This window comes from Poeciliopsis prolifica, unplaced genomic scaffold (genome assembly GCF_027474105.1).
Source record: "Poeciliopsis prolifica strain line A6 unplaced genomic scaffold, Auburn_PproV2 SCAFFOLD041, whole genome shotgun sequence".
NCBI classification, from domain to species: Eukaryota; Metazoa; Chordata; class Actinopteri; order Cyprinodontiformes; family Poeciliidae; genus Poeciliopsis; species Poeciliopsis prolifica.
Genome location: NW_026562416.1, coordinates 3,356,570 through 3,374,186, shown reverse-complemented (window position 1 = coordinate 3,374,186; position 17,617 = coordinate 3,356,570). Strand labels below are relative to the sequence as shown.

General features: G+C 35.1%; 1 pseudogene; it reads right to left on the bottom strand.

Annotated features, from left to right (window-relative positions):
* Positions 1-3,423: 3,423 nt before the first annotated feature.
* On the bottom strand, positions 3,424-11,738 carry LOC129375895 (major histocompatibility complex class I-related gene protein-like; annotated as a pseudogene).
* Between the last annotated feature and the right edge of the window lie 5,879 nt (positions 11,739-17,617).

Here is a 17,617-nt window from a genome sequence, read left to right as displayed (position 1 = left end):
GTTAGCAGTTTCCAAGTGTTATTTATACTTCCTTCTGCAGGACACCAGAAGGCAGCATTGGACAGATAGAATCTGTATTATTTAATGTTGTCGATTCAAATCTTGATCTTGTTAAAGTTCCTCACAATCAACTGGAAAAATTTCCCCTTTGGGAATTGAAACATTTGAATAAAAGGACAGGTTTGAATCGGTATTTTCCTGTTAGTGTCAAAGTATCTGTTTCTTCAAGAGGATAATTTTAGAAGATATCGATTCACATATTGAAACGTCACTCATAATATCCGTTTCTTTATTTGGTGATCAACTAGAATCAGAAGTGTAGGTTGTCATTGGTTCTGAATAGAGTCTGCGTGAATTGTTGGCTTTATTCTGGGTCCATCATTTGTTACAAATACTCAGAAATTTCATTATTAGCCATATTGGCCTCTAATTTCTTCATTCTTAAGTAAATAAGCAACAAAGAACTGTATGTTTTGCCATCCCATGAAATCGACTGTAGTTGATTGTTCTTCTGCATCAGTTCTGGTTCACGAAGCGAACCTGTCATGTGGTTCAAAGTGGGGAACGGGCATCTCGATAACACAGTGTGAGAGTGATCATTATGTTTTAAATATTAAAATAGATGACATATTATTCCATCTATCATGTTCAGTATTTCACTGCTATTGATACAGGAGCTTTATTAACATTTTAAAATCCCTCGGACATGTTATTGCAGGTGGTGTCTTAATGGTCAGTTAACATCAGCCTACACAAATCTCCATCCACACATAAATGCTTATATTAGTGACACTGAAACTGGTTATCATACCTGATGATGAAGACTGGCAGAGAAAAAGCACTATTAGTATCTTGTTTCTATAAAGCCACATCTTTTCTAGAAAACCAAGCTGTTAAATCACCTCAGTGAAGTACATTTGTTAAGCTGAGAGCAAAACCAAAGATGAATGCAAAGCGACGACAGGCATGTGAAACAAGAGCCGCCTGCCCCTCCCATAGCGTTTGAGGAGGAGAAGAAGCAGAAATATTATTCAACAATAAAATGTTGATATATGTTTAACAGTGTCATCTGTTGATTTCTGGAGATGTAACTTATTTTTCCATTTTCAATTGAAAAGACTTATTTTGGATCATATTTTAGTGCTGGAAGGAAGAGAGAAAAACAACTTATCTATAATTATCTTAAGAATGTCTTCACAGTTGTAAGGTGTTAGGCTTTCTTGTTTGACTGTGTGACACTGATGAATGATTTCAGGCTGAATGTTTTCTGAAACTGTCTAATTAACATCCTTCATGGATTCCATACCTGAACTCATCAAACTGGATTTGATGCCAAGCAGGTAACAGACTCCACCTTGGCTTTTGTTTTATTTGTTGCTACTTTTTCTTTTGGCTCAGTCTTGATTGTTTTTGTCTGTTTTGTTTTTTAAAAATAAATACCTGCCCATGTAAAATATACTTTGAATTTGGCTTATTTTTAAATGGTTCAAAGCTGTTCTCTAACAAAATTTTTTTTCTTCCATTTCTGCGTGTCAGGATGCAGAACAGTGACTTTTGTCAAGTATCAATGACGTACTGGTCGGATGAATGCGACCTGGCCGTACAGACACAGGTCACATTTTAAAAGATCAGACATGTATCAGATTTAGGAACACATATCAAAGTAATCTGACTGTCATGACAAGTTTAGATAGATGTCATATAAAGGCACAAAATAAATCTGAATTGGGTCACTTCAGACTGCAGTGTGAATTTAGCCTAAAATGCTCTCAGGTGTGAGTGAGTGTATGCATGGTTATCCGTTGTGTGTGTTTGTGTTTCCAGTCCTGCAATTAACTGGCAAGCTTTCTACATGTTTTTTGCGATGTCAGGACATTCTTATAAAATAAGTTTTCTCTGCCGGAAATAAAGGTCCAAACACGATGAAAAACAAATTAAGACAGTGTGTTTCTGTTTTGTTCTGAGAAGGATGTAGCTTTACAGCTGTTTTCAGTTGCACTTGAGCAGCGACATTTTCTCCTAAAAGTGAGAAAGCATGAACTAACAAGTCAAACTGGAGTTTTAACACGAAGGAAAGCTCCATGGTTACTAAATAATCAAACTGACAAAGTTTTCAGTCAAGTGTCGACTCCCTCCAACCACATTAAACACACCCAAGAACATAAAACTGAAAGCATTTCTGGACTTAACAAACAGGTTAAACGATTGAAATTTTCTGCACAATCTCTGTTTGCAATCAGCTTTCTGAGCAAGATGAAATGTTTGGTGATACTTATTATGTTTTGTCATGCTACATCTGCAGATTAGAGCGTAAAACATTATCAATTTTGTTACATCAAATATTGGTTTATTTACTTATCAAAGTTCTATGTAAGTTCTTTGTAAGTTCTAGTTGAAAGATCAATGAGATTGTGTTTACCAATGTATAGCTGGCATTTGTGTATTTCAAAAACCAAAATATTTATTGACTTATAATCTTTAAAATACAATTTTCTCTGTGTGTTTCCCTTCTTAACTGATGTTAACATGCCCCTCATTTGTTCCTGTTTGTCTTCATGTAAGTGTGCAGAATTTGTGGGCCTCTTCTGTAGCTGTCTTTTTCATTGATAACAGTATTTCTTTGACAATATTGTATTGATGTTTTTTGGTCATTTTCTGTTAAGCAGTTGTGACAGTACATTATTCTCTCTCTTTGGCTGGAATTCATACAAAACAAAGAATTCATAATCTAAGAGTTGAATACAGAAATGCTTCAACATTACGACCAACATCTTTATGTTCTGCAACAGATCTGTCCAGGTGACTCCGCCTCTCGCCCGGAACGCTAGCTGGAGATCGGCACCAGCAACTTTTGTTTGGAGAATGTTAAGATAACTACATGTGTTTACATAAAGCTTCCTTATCCTATTTTAATGGAACGATGAATATATATGCATAATGTTCAGTAAAAGTGTATATAAAAGTGCATATAATCTGCTTCCCTAGTTATAATAGTGGCTTGTTATGTATTTGAGTGATATAAACAGCGACAATGTATTTTGTGTTATGAAATGTAAGGCTAGCATCAGAGTAACAAAGCTTAGGAGGAATAATATAAATATTTTAAGCAAATAGATGCTTTTTAAGGCATTTATTTGGATGGATACTGGGTTTAATTTGTGTAATTTGGCTCTCAGTTTGTGTAAAAACCTAGAAACCTAGAACTGGCTCTGTTAGCAGTCTCTTTGGTGAGAAAAGTTTCCAAGTGTTATTTATACTTCCTTCTGCAGGACAGCAGAGGGCAGCATTGGACAGATAAAATCTGTATTATTTAATGTTGTCGATTCAAATCTTGATCTTGTTAAAGTTCCTCACAATCAACTGGAAAAAGTTTCCCTGTGGGAATTGAAACATTTGAATAAATTTACTTAACATGTTCACAGAGTCACAAGTCCATAAAAATAAACAATTATAATAATAAAAAAAGATTATTTCTTGACTCATGAGGTAGAAGTTTCTATTGCATCTATTTTATATTTCACAAATGATAAAAACATTCATGTTTCAACAAACACAGGTGACCTTCATCTACATAAATTTGTCTTTTTAAAACCATCCGATGTAGATTATTTTGCTAACTACAAAAGTTCCCTATTAGCTTTGCTCATCACATCAAAGGTGGATCCACCCTGTCGGGGAAGTTCATTTAAACTGCTGGAAGTTTTATTCTTTTAGTCATTAACCACAACTACTTGAATGGCGGGTCTGGTTAGGAATGAAGATATACCAGCAAACTAATAACTTTGTCTGGTTTCAGTTTTTCCTTCAGCATAAAATGTACTGAGAGCACTTACATAACTAAAAACAGAGAGACATGTTTATAAAGAAACAGTCTAATGATTGCAAACTGACCACCATTAGGTCTGCTTTCTGTTGGTGATCACACGGCCCCTCCGCCTCACCTGGCTACATTGTGCTCCCTTCATCACCTGCAGTTTGATGAAGGTGCATCAGACTGTACCTTTATCTGTGCAGTCTGTTGCACGGTCTATGCATCAGACTCAGGCCGAGAAGCTGCCTCCGGCCGATTGAGCCAGTTTCTCTGGTAGGTTTGTAAAACAGATGACCGGCTGCTCCCAGCCACATGAAGAGAACATGGTCTCAAAATGCCTGTGCTTGTACAATACTGACAACTTTTGAACTTACATTTTTTGTACTTTGTTCAATCAAACGATTGCATGCTTAATTCATTACTTTACAATGTCATTACAACACAAAAATAATTGGTATTCTTAAATTAGGTAGAGTTTAATACTCTCAGAACTCAAAATGTTTTGAATGCAAACTTGGTCCATAAAAATCAAAATATTGCATGCTTAATTCAGAACAGAACAGAACAGAATCGTCTCTTCTGCTCCAAACTTATTTTAACTGTTAGAGTCCAGATTTAACTGCAGTCTGGTTTCTTGATTGAGTCTCTCAGACAATTCAATGCTGTTGACGGGAGCTGTAAGAAAAAAAAAAGAGTTAATATTTAGAAGAATCTACAAAATAAATTGTTTATGTTAATAAGAGACACTTTTAAGAAGTACTTAAATGAGAATATATAAATAAATCTGGGAAAAGATAGATTTACATTTCATCTGAGCCTTACTCATTGCTTTTACTGAAAATGGGAAATTCAGAATCCTGAAATTATTTCTGTGTTCATATATGTAATTTGAATAAAACAAATTTAGATTTTAGTTGAGATTATGAGTCTTGTTCAGCTCATCACTGGAGGTTTTCTTACCTTTCCTATTTTTGATGACCATAAATCCAACAGCAGCAACAATTATAACAAGAAAAACCACTGCAGCAGTGATCCCAACTATCATGCCTATGGGCTTTTCTGGACAGAAAAAAAGACAACAAAAACAGACAAATATATTTACTAAGAGATGCATAAACTGTAGATTAAGCTCTACTGAAAACTGTTAAGAAATCAGTATATACACGATGTTCCAAATTATTATGCAAGTGATTTTCTCAGATTTTCTTAAATGGTCAATGCAAATGATGGTCAGTATAATTTTCAAGTCATGAACTATTACAGTATAAATCAAATTTCACTGAGTAAAGCTCTCCATGAGAACAGTTTTTTTTTTTAAAATAAAGAACTCAAAATGCTCTGTTCCAAATTATTAGCAGCAGATTTTCTGAACATTTCATGGATTATAAAGAACTGCAAACATTCATTCTTTGAATGTGCAGCATTAAGTGGTCACATGTACAAAAATCAAAAGATATTTCAATCAAAAACATCTTAACAGGCCGAGTTACAGGTTAACATAGGATCTCTTCTTTGATATCACAATTCTTGCATCCATTGAACTTGTGAGTTTGTAGAAAGTTTCTGCTTGAGTCTCTTTGCAGGATGTTAGAAAACCTTCTCAGAGCTGCTGTTTGATATGAACTGCATCCTCAGATCTTCTAGGTTCTCCAAGGTTCTCAGTAGGGTCAGAGGTCACCACACCATGAGATGGTTCATTGTCATGCATGTTGATGATTTTGCTACTGAAGGTACGGCTCTTTTTTTTTGAACCATACAAGAAAGTGATCAGTCAGAAAGTTCATATTCTTTGCTGAGGTCGTTTTCTACACCTTCAGGGACTCTGAAGTGGCCGACCAGCTCTCTCTCTCCCTATGATTTCAGCCCAAAGCATGACACCACCACCTCCTTGCTAACCTCACAGCCGTGTTGATGTGGTGGCCATCCACCACCAATACACTGCTGCGTCCATCTGGACCATTAAGGTTTGCACAGCAGTCATCCGTGAACAACTCTGATTGAAAATGAATCTTGTATGGCTGGTCCCATTGCGACCATTTCTGCTTGTGAACTGGTTAGGGGCCCATTAGTCGGTTCCTGCACCACAAGCTCTGGAGGATCCTCCACTTGAGGTTCCCGAGGAACCAGCAGCTCCAAATCACTGTTTGCTGCTCTGTAAGGGCATTTTAACAGCTGCTCTCTCAAAACGATGAAATCATCAAACAGAAACTTCCTCATTATGCCTTTATCTGTACAAACCCATCTTTGTTCTGAATCAGCCACAAATATCTTCACAGTGCGATAACGCTTTCATTAAATATCTAGTGTTTTCATACCTTGTCATATGGCACTACACTATCTGATGATTTTTGTCAGCAGAGATCTTTTCTTTTTCCCACACTGCTTGAAACCTGTGGCCTGCTTAATAATGTGGAACATCCTTCTTAAGTAGATTTCCTTTAATTGAGCTCACCAGACAAATTAATCAACTCAACTCTCTGAAATTAACTATAGTGATTCAAAGAGCCCTGATGCACAATACTATCTATAAATTTAATAGGACAACAAAAAATGTAATCTTTATGACACAATAATTTGGAACATGGTGTAATGATAGTAGGGAATATTATCTTGAAAGTCTGTTACTGAATTTATAAAGTAATTGTAACCTGTTTTGAGGTTACAATATTTAGATGCACAGCAAAAAATATGCACAGATTTCCACTTGGGACTCACTATGAACGACATCTTTTGCACCATAAAATGCTGACTTCAGATTTTTAAATGTGGCTGATTTTAGTTCAATAATGCAGGTGAATAAGGTTGCATTTGAATGTCAGATAAACCTTTTTTTATCAGGGTTATCAGGGTTAAATGACTAAAACCAGCAACCTTTTAAAAAAACAGATGTGTCATTGAAAGGTGATGTTAATTAAACTTAAAACATAATAACAAACAGATCATCTTTTCTTACCCTCATCATTTTCTTTCTGTGTTTTTCCCCAGTTGGTTTGGATCTTTTCTTTCTCCAGTCTGCTGACAACATCATTTGGCATCCACCAGATGAAACACACACTCATATCTTTCCCAGTCTTCAGGGTTCACAGAAGAAATATTAATGTCTGCTCTCATCTGGAAGGTGTTATCCTGGTTACAGAGGATCTCTGTTTTGTCCACATTGTCATGAATCTCCTCTCCATCCTTCCTCCAGAACATCACAGCTTTGTTGGGATAGAAACCAGTAGCGAAGCAGCTGACTGCAGCGTCAGGAGACTTCTGGAGGAAAAACACTGAGGGAAGAACTGAGGAGACAGACGGCAGCTTGAGATCGACCATCAGATAATTTTATATTATTCAAGACAAAATTTTAAAAGAAACTTTAGGAAATGTGAAGATCATGGAAAACTCTAAAAGCAGTTAGACACAAAAGCAGAATCACTTTGTTCATACAATGTTAGCTCTGAGATAAACATTTTTTTGTTATAATCATTAAAATATAAAACATGACAAAGGAAATAAATGATACAAAAAAATTATGAATACAACATTTAAAAAAGATAGATATTGTGGGAATTGATGTTTGACTGCAACTGTCTTCAGCTTAATATTTAATATTTATTCTGACAACAATGTGCAAAAAAACACAAAGAAAAAGAGGAGCAGATTACACTGTTAAATTTCAACAGTCTGGAAAAAATGATCCTTTCTAGATTTATGTAGTTCAGATTTTGCTGGTTTTCTAACATGTTTTAATCAGCTGATGAAAAGTCAGTTTATGTTTTAACATATTTTTTTCAGTACACTGAATCTGTGTGACAGTAGAAGTCACATTTTTCCTTATGATTTTTTTTGTATTCATGCTGCGCTCCATCTCAACCTGGTGAATGTAAACATTTGATCACACCATGCTGCTGCGACTCACCTGAGCTCTGCAGAGGGCCTTCATTATTGGCCATATATTTCTTCAGCCAATCAGGGCATATTTGATTTAAGAAGTCCTTGTTGCGCTCCAAATGGGATGTGGATTCATCAGCTTCCCATTTTGGTTTGATGCTGACAGCCTGGGCAGTTTGAGGAATCCATGTCAACTTCTTTGGGTCAAATTTGATAAAGTCTGCTCCATTATATCCAAACTGTAAAAAGGAGATTGTTTCTTTTGTCTTTTCCTCCCATTCACAGCCAATAATAATCTGTAAGATGTGAACAGCTGGAGGAGAAAACAGAAACTGAGATTATGAATCAAATTTATTAATGGTAAGTCATTGCAGCTCAATTATGAATATGAGTCTCTTCACTGTACCTTCACTTTGGTTCAGGTCCTTTAAAATTTCCATCTTAACCTTGAGATAATCAGACATTTCAAAACACTGTTCAATATACCAATCAGCAATCTGTGACTCAATGTTCATTAATTTTGGTCCATATTTTGGGTTTGCTCTGATATTTTTGTTGCTGTCACAGTAACTTGTTGGCAGCTTATCCACCTGGGTGGTGGTTATGAAGTCTGGGAAATGAGGGAGTCCAGAAGAGGCAGTAACCAGAACTGTCAGTGAGTGTTTTTCTAGAAGAGAGGTTTAAATGTTCAAAACATGTTTAACTTCAGCAGGTTTTTGAATGGAGCAAATTATGAAAGTCAAAATAAACTACAAGGAATAAAAATAGACAGCACTTTCAAATAGGGAAAAGCAAAAGTTTACCTGGTGATGAAGCGCCACATAATAGAAGAAGAAATAATATCTTCATGTCACAGAAATGATAAGTGGTGATGTTAGGATTGAAATCCTTTACTTTTCCTCAGGAATTGTTCATATATAAGGAAAAGAATGTTCTCTTGAAATTCCTTGCTTTATAAAATAGAAAATATCAGCTAGAAAGCAAAGTAATGAAACCTGGTTTCTGCCTAAACTGATGAGAATCCAGAGCGTCATTTCGGATGATCCGGTCCTGTTTTTATGGCTTCCACACACAAAAAAAAAACAGCTGCTTTCTTTAAAGACGGCCTCTCACCACCAAGCACCACAGAGCGCCCCACTTTACTGTAAAATATCTGAAGGTGGATAAACTAGCAAATGAAAGTCAAATTGCTGCCTTGAAAATGCAATTTAAGTCAACAAGAAAATTGTATTGGTTTTAACTCAGAAATTAAAATTCATGAAGTTAATACAACAAGAAACAAGTTGTCTAAACATTGTTTTTTAAGTTTATTAACTTCATGTTGTAATTTTATCCTAACCTAGTAATTTTCACAATACACATTTAGTGTGAACAGAACTTTATCCTCAAGCTTTGCAAACTGTCAGCTGCATTAAAATAAACATTTGCCTTAATAACAAACAAGAGTCAGATCAATGTGATGCACTTCCATCTCAGGATATAAAATCATGCCGCTAAGCACACTGGGAAATTGTTCCCTCTCTTGTCTTTTTCTTCTTTCTGTTGTTCTAACCTGAAAACTCCAATTTTCTCAGTTCTTGTAGTTTTGACAAAATTAATAAAAAAGTTAACACAACTTACTACAGTAAGTTTATCTTTTCACAAACTCACACATTTAGGTTCGAAATCTAAAACTCAGATCTGATAATCATTTTACTTAAAGAGTAGAAGATAGTAGACACAACTAAATTTGACTCAGATGTTTTGCAGTGTTCAGGCTCATCAGCCTCACCTTTCATTTTTAGGACTTCGATCTGCCAAACACAAAATATTTGTTGTGAAGCCGGTTTGTCACTTTAGCGATCGTTCCTACTCTGTGTTGATGAAATTAGGAAGTTGTGGTTTAATACTAACTGTGATGGTCCGACCAGCAAACTCAAGGACAAAGGCAAAAAAAATAACTATTTAATTTTTCAAAGAGTTTAAAGATTTTTTTACAACAAATTTCAAAAAGAAATATAAGAAAAATGGGACCAAAAAATAATGAACTAAAGCATACCAACTCAACCAAAACTAACTGACTCTCTCAATGAACACACAGGGGAATTTATATACAAAGGCTAGCCTACACACACACACAAGGAGGGGTGGGGAAGCAAACAAAAACAACCAATACATAAACATAAATAAATTCAAATCACAACATTTTACTTTAACACAACTATAAAACAAAACAACCTAACACCATAAATATTATAACAATAGAGCGAAAGGAAGATGTCAATAGGGCGAGAGGAGGAGTCTTCCACATCAAATTCCCTGCTTCCAGCCTGATGGTTGGTTCCAATTACTGGTTTGAGACAATCAACTCCTCCCAGCCAGTCCTTCAACTCAACCAAAAACAAAATAATTAATATTCTAAATAAACCAAGCGTTTACTAAAATGTGTGCACCCAATCTAGTAAACAACTTAATACCAAAACCCACCAAAGAAAAAGTGATATAACCAATATAAATATTATCAATATAAAACATTAACTAAATACTAACACTAAAGAAAAGAACACTTAACACTGAGAAGATGGAGGAACCTCCACACTAACCTTGAGTGAATCCTTGCATAGAGTTATGCAAACAGTGAACTACGTCAACATTTTGTGTTTGGAAAATAATCTGCATTTTTTATCATGTACCAGACGTAACTAACGTAAAATCACTGAATTGTTTGTGTCATGATTTGCAATTTTAGTCATTTTCATCATTTCTGTCAGTTGAAGGTGGAGTTTAAAGACAAGTCCATGTAAATGTAATGAGATTTATGCCATGTCACTTACAGATATAAAGTATAAAGTTTGTATTTCGAAATAAATCTTGTGAACTAAAATCTGCTCACAACACTTTAATTATTGTTAATTACTGTTTTTGTTATATCAGGGATGTAAAGGATTGTAATGAGAATGTGGGAGTCAGGGACCAGCTGGTGACAGCAGCAACAGAGAACAACAGAGGATCTGATAAAGAAACAGACGAACAGAGGAGCATTTTGTGAAGTGCATCAATCCTTCCACTGATTTACCCGTATTGCTGCTGTTACTATTGATCTTCTTTTAGCTCCAAGTTTTTTCTTGGTCTTATGACAACATTGACCTGATATAGGTTGGAGCACGATTTCACAGGAGAATAAAAAAATAGAATACAAATGTTAATAACAAGGCATGTAGCTATTCAACTAGCTTATTTTCAGCAAAGTACTTGGAATATCAATTTCTGTTTGCTTTACACTCTAGAATGTTGTTCAGGCTCAGGCTTGATTTTTTGCATCGCTTTGCTAAAACAGAAACCAGAACCTTATCTCTAGTTTCAGTGAACTTTTAATTTCTTCCTTTCATTTGTAGATAAATCTGAGAAAACCTAAGAATTTTTTCTCTGTCATTTGTTGGTAGAACCTTCTACAAAGATAGCCTCTGATGTTATTTGATAGAGAAAAATACAGACGTTCATTAGCCTATATGATGTATGCGTTTGTTTGCTTTATGAAAGACAGATGCAAATTAAAAAAATATTATTGTGCAATATAGTTGTAAAATGTGAGTAAACATAAATAGAACTATTTAAAACTTTCAGACATGATATAAAACCCAAACCATTTAGCATGTTAAGGCTGCTCCTTTAAATTATTGACAGTTATCTTCATTTAATGGGATCCTGAAATTTCCTGTAGAAAGCCTCCTGTAGAGGCTGTAAGATACAAAATATTTCATTATTCTGCGCATTCTGAACAAAACTTAGTGAATATAGGATAGTAAAGGTCAGAAAGTACTTACTTGGTGAAGAAGATCTGTCTGTGTTTGTCACTAAATAATGGAAGAATGATCATTTAGGTCATGTTAAAAGTAAAAGATCTGCTTGTAAATAATTATCAGATTTACCAAGATATTCTACTGTAATTAGATGTTATAGTACAGTGTAACTTTCTAATTCGCTTTTCTGAATATCACATTTTAATTGTCTTACCATTCATTAGTTTGAAAGCTGTGAATGATAAAGCAGCAGCGAGGATGACAATAACACATCCCATCATAGCAATGACAGCGATGCTGGTTGCCGTTAACAGACCTGTTCAGGAAACATTATGCAGGTTTCTTGGTTTTGGTTTTAACTGAACTTAAGAAACATTTACAACTTTAATCTTAGAAAGAAAACTGTGTATTAGTAACATTGAGCATAATCTATGATGGCCCATTTAAACTCAAATAGCAAATGACAAATTACACTAATAACAGTCACATCTGAGTTTTAACTAATGGGAAGATACACCCTCATTTATCAAATGACAAAAAATAAATAAAATTACCAAAAGGACTACTTAGTATACATTTTTAGTCATTATTTAAATCTATTCCCATTTTTAGTGTTTTTCTATGAAATAGGGAAAAAAATGATCAAATCAAATATTTTTATTACCTTTAGTTTTGGGATTGTTGCTTCTGATTGAATCTTGGTCCAATTTGGTAATGACATCATTTTTCACACCAGACAGTTCAAATATGCATTCGTATCTCCCCCAGTCTTCAGGTGGGATTTCCAGAACCTCCAGATGGACACTCATCTGAAAGGATCCATCATCATTGGGAAGAAGGTCTCCATGTTCTACCCCTTCATGAATCTCCTCTCCATCTTTCCTCCAGAACATCATGGCTTTGTTAGGGAAGAAACCCGTTGCATGACAAGTGACTGGAAAGGAGGGAGACTGAAGGAGCAGACTTCTGGGAAAAACTAGAGGAGATATTGCCACTATTAGGTCATTTTGCATGATTATTAAGGCATATTTTTCTCATGATACTCAAGAAATGTCTGATAGACCAAAATGCATAAAATAGATTGAAAGAGGTGGTTAGTCGACCAAGATAAAATTAAAAGAAACTGTATCTCTAAAACGCCAATTGATTTTACCTTTTTTGCTCAGATAAGATTTTCCATATCTCAGAAATACTTTTAACAATGGCAGGCACTTGTTTTGGAGAAAGCTCTTTACACCCTCATAATTTTCGTTGTCAGCATTCCACTCCTTTGCTATGACCTCCGCCTTTGGATTTGCTGCAATCCAAGTCCCTTTTTTTGCATTTAATGTCATAAAGTCTTCTCCGTTGTTACCGTACTTTACATGACCAAGAGTATTATTAGTTTCTTCATCCCAGTCACAGCCAATAAATTGCTGAATTATCTCCTTGCCTGAGGAAAATAGTGAACAAACCATGTTTTAAATATCACAAATTCGACCTGATATCAGAATGTCATTTTTTGTGTGTTTTTAAGATGTGTAATATCTGAAACAAAGATTTGCCTAATCTAAATCCAAATCATGATCAATCTAAATGGGCATGATCAATCTAAATGGGCAAGAAAGAAAGAAAGAAAGAAAGAAAGAAAGAAAGAAAGAAAGAAAGAAAGAAAGAAAGAAAGAAAAAGAAAGAAAGAAAGAAAAGAAAGAAAAGAAAGAAGAAAGAAAGAAAGAAAGAAAGAAAGAAAGAAAGAAAGAAAGAAAGAAAGAAAGAAAGAAAGAAAGAAAGAAAGAAAGAAAGAAAGAAAGAAAGAAAGAAAGAAAGGACAAAAGAGAGGAAAAAAGACTGATTCTATTGTAGTAATGTAAGAAAGAAAGAAAATAATTTTACTTATGACATACCTTCTGATTGGTTTGTCCGAGTATTAAAATTCTTAGTCTGATGTCTTAAGTAATTTTTGTACTTCAAGCAAAACGTGACAGTCTTTTCCCATTCCTCTGTGTTCTCTTTTATTAACTCCTTCATCCAGTCTTGATTGATATGAACAACTTTTTCATCAAAGTAAGATACTAAAAACCCCTGAAGTAAATTCATCACTCCATACTCTGGGAAAGTGGGAACTCCTGGATACAGGAAATAATCAAACTCCAGGTGATATTTTTCTGTTAGAACAAAAAAATAATAATTTCATTTAGAATATGGATTGCAATTTTTTGTATTTTTTTCATCTAAGGTATAAACTGTAGAATTGAATTTGCATGTGAAATTTGCAAATTCAAAAAAAAAAACATTCTCTGTTCCTCTTTATATTGATAAGAACTAAAAAGTCTTTAACTTTCACAGTTGATAAAATAATTGTCATCTTTATCTTTGAACAGAAGCAGCTCTGTTTCACTTTTGATTATAGAAAATTCAGAATTATCAAAAATTGCTTCAGCTGTTGAATGATTGAAATGTTCTTACCTCCAGCTGCAGCATTTTGTAAAAGCAGCAACAAAGTTATCACCTTTATCATTTTTGTACAGATGGTTTGAAACGGAGAAACTGAGCAGAAGAGTCCTTTAGTTGGTATGTTAGAAATCATTTCCTGCTTTTCTTGTCTTTGCACAAGATGGAGGTGTGTTCAAGTTTGACAAACAGCCAATGGGATATTTTTGTTCCTTTTTAGTTCTTACAGCATTTATGACAGAATTGGTCTATTCTGATACACTTCTGAATGTGTTAAATCTGAATCAGTTTTAGCTTTTAACATATTTGTTAAAATGCTCTAAATATAAAAGAACTAACCCCACAGTGATTGAACAAAAATGAAATAACTTCCTGGTGGGTTTTTCTTAAAAAAGGGACCAGGAAGTAAAAGGAAACAATTTGTTTATCTTGTTTCTATTAATAGTATATTTTCTTCTGAAAATGTTTCTGACCTGTTTTTAATTGGTTTATATTTAGAAGACATGAACATAGATGAAAAGTTAATATCTCTCTAAAACTCAGTTTTTTAAACTGACAAAGACTTAATTTCGACTAAGCTTCAGTATAAGTTAACAATTACAATTTTATTCAAATAGAGCCATAAAAAATTTAATATTAGATCTTCCTCTATTCCATTTTTGATATTCTATTCAATATTGCTAGGAAGCCTTGCCATATAAGTTCAATTCTTTCAATTCACTTTTAGAAAAACTATGATGAGTAATTACCAAAATGGTTTTGAATGTAAGAAGAAAGGAAATGGACTTCTTGTTTGAAGATGTTTCAGTTCTCGCCAAAAAAATAAGAAACTATTTCTAGTATGATTTTATGGAAGCCACTCCATGATTCTATCACCCAACTAAATGCCGACACACTGCTCTCTCTGAATCATTGGATTTTGGAAGAGCAGTGTGGTCTTCGTCCTGGTCGTGGAACACTGTACCAGCTCTACACCCTCAGCAGGTCCTGGAGGGCTGTTATAACGAGAATGCTGTTATGCTGTTATTCTCGGCAGGCATGCATTTCTCGGCATAACACCGGGATGAGGATCAGTGTCTCCAAATCCGAGGTCATGGTCTTGAGCAGGAAAAGGGTAGAGTGCCTTCTCCGGGTCGAGGGGAATGTTCTGGAAGAGTTCAAGTATCTCAGGATCTTGTTCATGAATGAGGAAGAAAGGGAGCGGGAGAGTGACAGGCGGATTGGCACAGCATCTGTACCGGTCCGTCGTGGTGAAGAGAGAGCTGAGTCAAAAAGCGAAGCTCTCGATTTACCGGTCGATCTAGGTTCCTACACTCATCTATGGTCACGAGCTTTGGGTCATGACCGAAAGAACGAGATCGTGGATACAAGCGGCCAAAATGACTTTTCTCCGTAGGGTGGCTGGGCTCTCCCTTAGAGATAGGGTGATAAGCTCGGTCATCCGGGAGGGACTCAGAGTAGAGTCGCTGCTCCTCCACATCGAGAAGAGTCAGTTGAGGATCGAGCATCTGGGCAGGATGCCTCCTGGACGCCTCCCTGGTGAGGTGTTCCAGGCACGTCCCACCGGGAGGAGGCCCCGGGGAAGACCCAGGACACGCTGGAGGGACTATTTCTCTCGGCTGGCCTAGGAATGCCTCGGGATTCCCCTGGAGTGATGGATGGATGGATGGATGGATGGATGGATGGATGGATGGATGGATGGATGGATGGATGGATGGATGGATGGATGGATGGATGGATGGATGGATGGATGGATGGATGGATGGATGGATGGATGGATGGATGGATGGATGGATAAATGCCTACAACTTATTTCAGTTCTGAATGCTGTTTGTCACAGTTTTTACAAGTTCATGAAATCACTTATTTCACTTTTATCGATTTAAAATAGAAAGAGTCAGTTCAGAAACACTAGAAAAATGTGCCCTACGATTGTCACTGTATAGGCCTATACTGAGCGCAAGACATCAGCAAATTTTGTTTGGTGATGCCTTTACACTTTTTCAATGTTTTTTACAACACAACAATATGAAGCCTACATCAATAAAATCAGGACTGCAAGTGGTTCAGAGAAATGTTGCCATTCTCTTCCTGCATATTGATAAACAGAGAAAAACATAACCATTAATGCAACAAATACATTCAGACAAAAGCTGATCTGATGTGTTTCTATTTATTTATTTATTTATTTGTGAATGTTATTAATGTGTACAGTCTGAGACGGCTCTCAGAGAGTTGGGATGAGACAATGAAGATTTGCAAATGTTTTGTTTTTTTTTTTTTGTTTTTTTTTTGGTAGAAATGGTATATTTATTTTATCAAATGTGATGATTAAAGCAGAAAATTAGGAGAATTTTACACACATTTTGCATGGAAAGCATCAGAAATACTTTGGGCAGGAACTGTTTACAACACAAAGTGATGCCAGTTTCCACACATTTATTTCTTCCCAGAATATAAGATCCCAACAAATATCTTTTGCAACAATATGCCAATTCTCGGCTGCGGCTACTTCGGGTCCATTGTGTAGTATAAGGTTTTAGCTCTGCTACACTGGTAGCCAAGAAACGACATTTCGTTGTCAAGATTCACCTTGTGTATTTTTTTGTACAATGACAATAAAGGAAGTCTAAGTCTAAGTCAATTCTACAGCTTCAACAATTAATGATGCTCTCGCCTGATCAGCTCTTGTGGTTTCTCTTTGACCAGATGAATCATCTCAGAGAAATATCATCATCATTGCTGTCATTTCTGTTGTGATTTCCATCATAATTGCTGCTTTAGCATTTGCTGCTTTCAAGAAGAAAAATTGTCAGATTTTGGATTCATCATGATGTATCCGAAATCTGAAGATTGCAACAAACAAATGATTGTTTTTATACCATCTTTGCATTAAATTAAGAAACCTTAAAAATTATGAATATTTTCTCTTTTGAAGTTTTATTGCATATTTGTAAATTGAAACCCAAATATCTGTTTAACTTTCAGATAGACAAGTCATCTCTGGTAAGTAGGGCTGAAATTTATTTATCTTTTGTTTCACCAAATTGTCTGAAATAATTCTAAGATCAGAGGATTAGCAAGTCTCTTTTTGGTTCCTCAGAGTCTGAAATCATACCATTGAGAAACTGACTTCTAAATCCAGATCAAGAAATCTAACATCCTGCTCTGCCTTCACATGTCCATTTAAAATATGTACTATATGTGTATTAATATAATCTAATAAGTATTCTAATTGCTTTTTCATTAAGCAGGTGTTATTTTTCATTAAGCAGGTGTTATTGTGTGAAAGCAGAAAGTCGAGCCAGCTGTAGAAATGAGTAGAAAAAATATTTTATCATAATTCTTTGCTTCCTGCACCCTTTTTGTTTTTCTTCAGCTAATACAAAGTGTAGTATATCTAAAATAAAGTCACAAATGTTTTATTACTGTCAGTTTTTTCTAAATGACCAAGTATTCTATTAAAATCCCAATTTGCTTCCTGACAAAATATGCTGGAGAAATACATTAGACTGTTGTATATGTGAATGCTGTGAACTGTCCATTGTTGCATTGTTGGACTCTTGTTTATAAACTGGCAGATTGAGTTATGTGTCTGTATAGCTATATTTATTTTAAATGCATAACCATCATTTTTGTGTTTGGAAAATTGGAAAATAACTACATGTGTTTACATAAAGCCTTCTTATCCTGTTTTAATAAAACAATGAATACATTATTATAT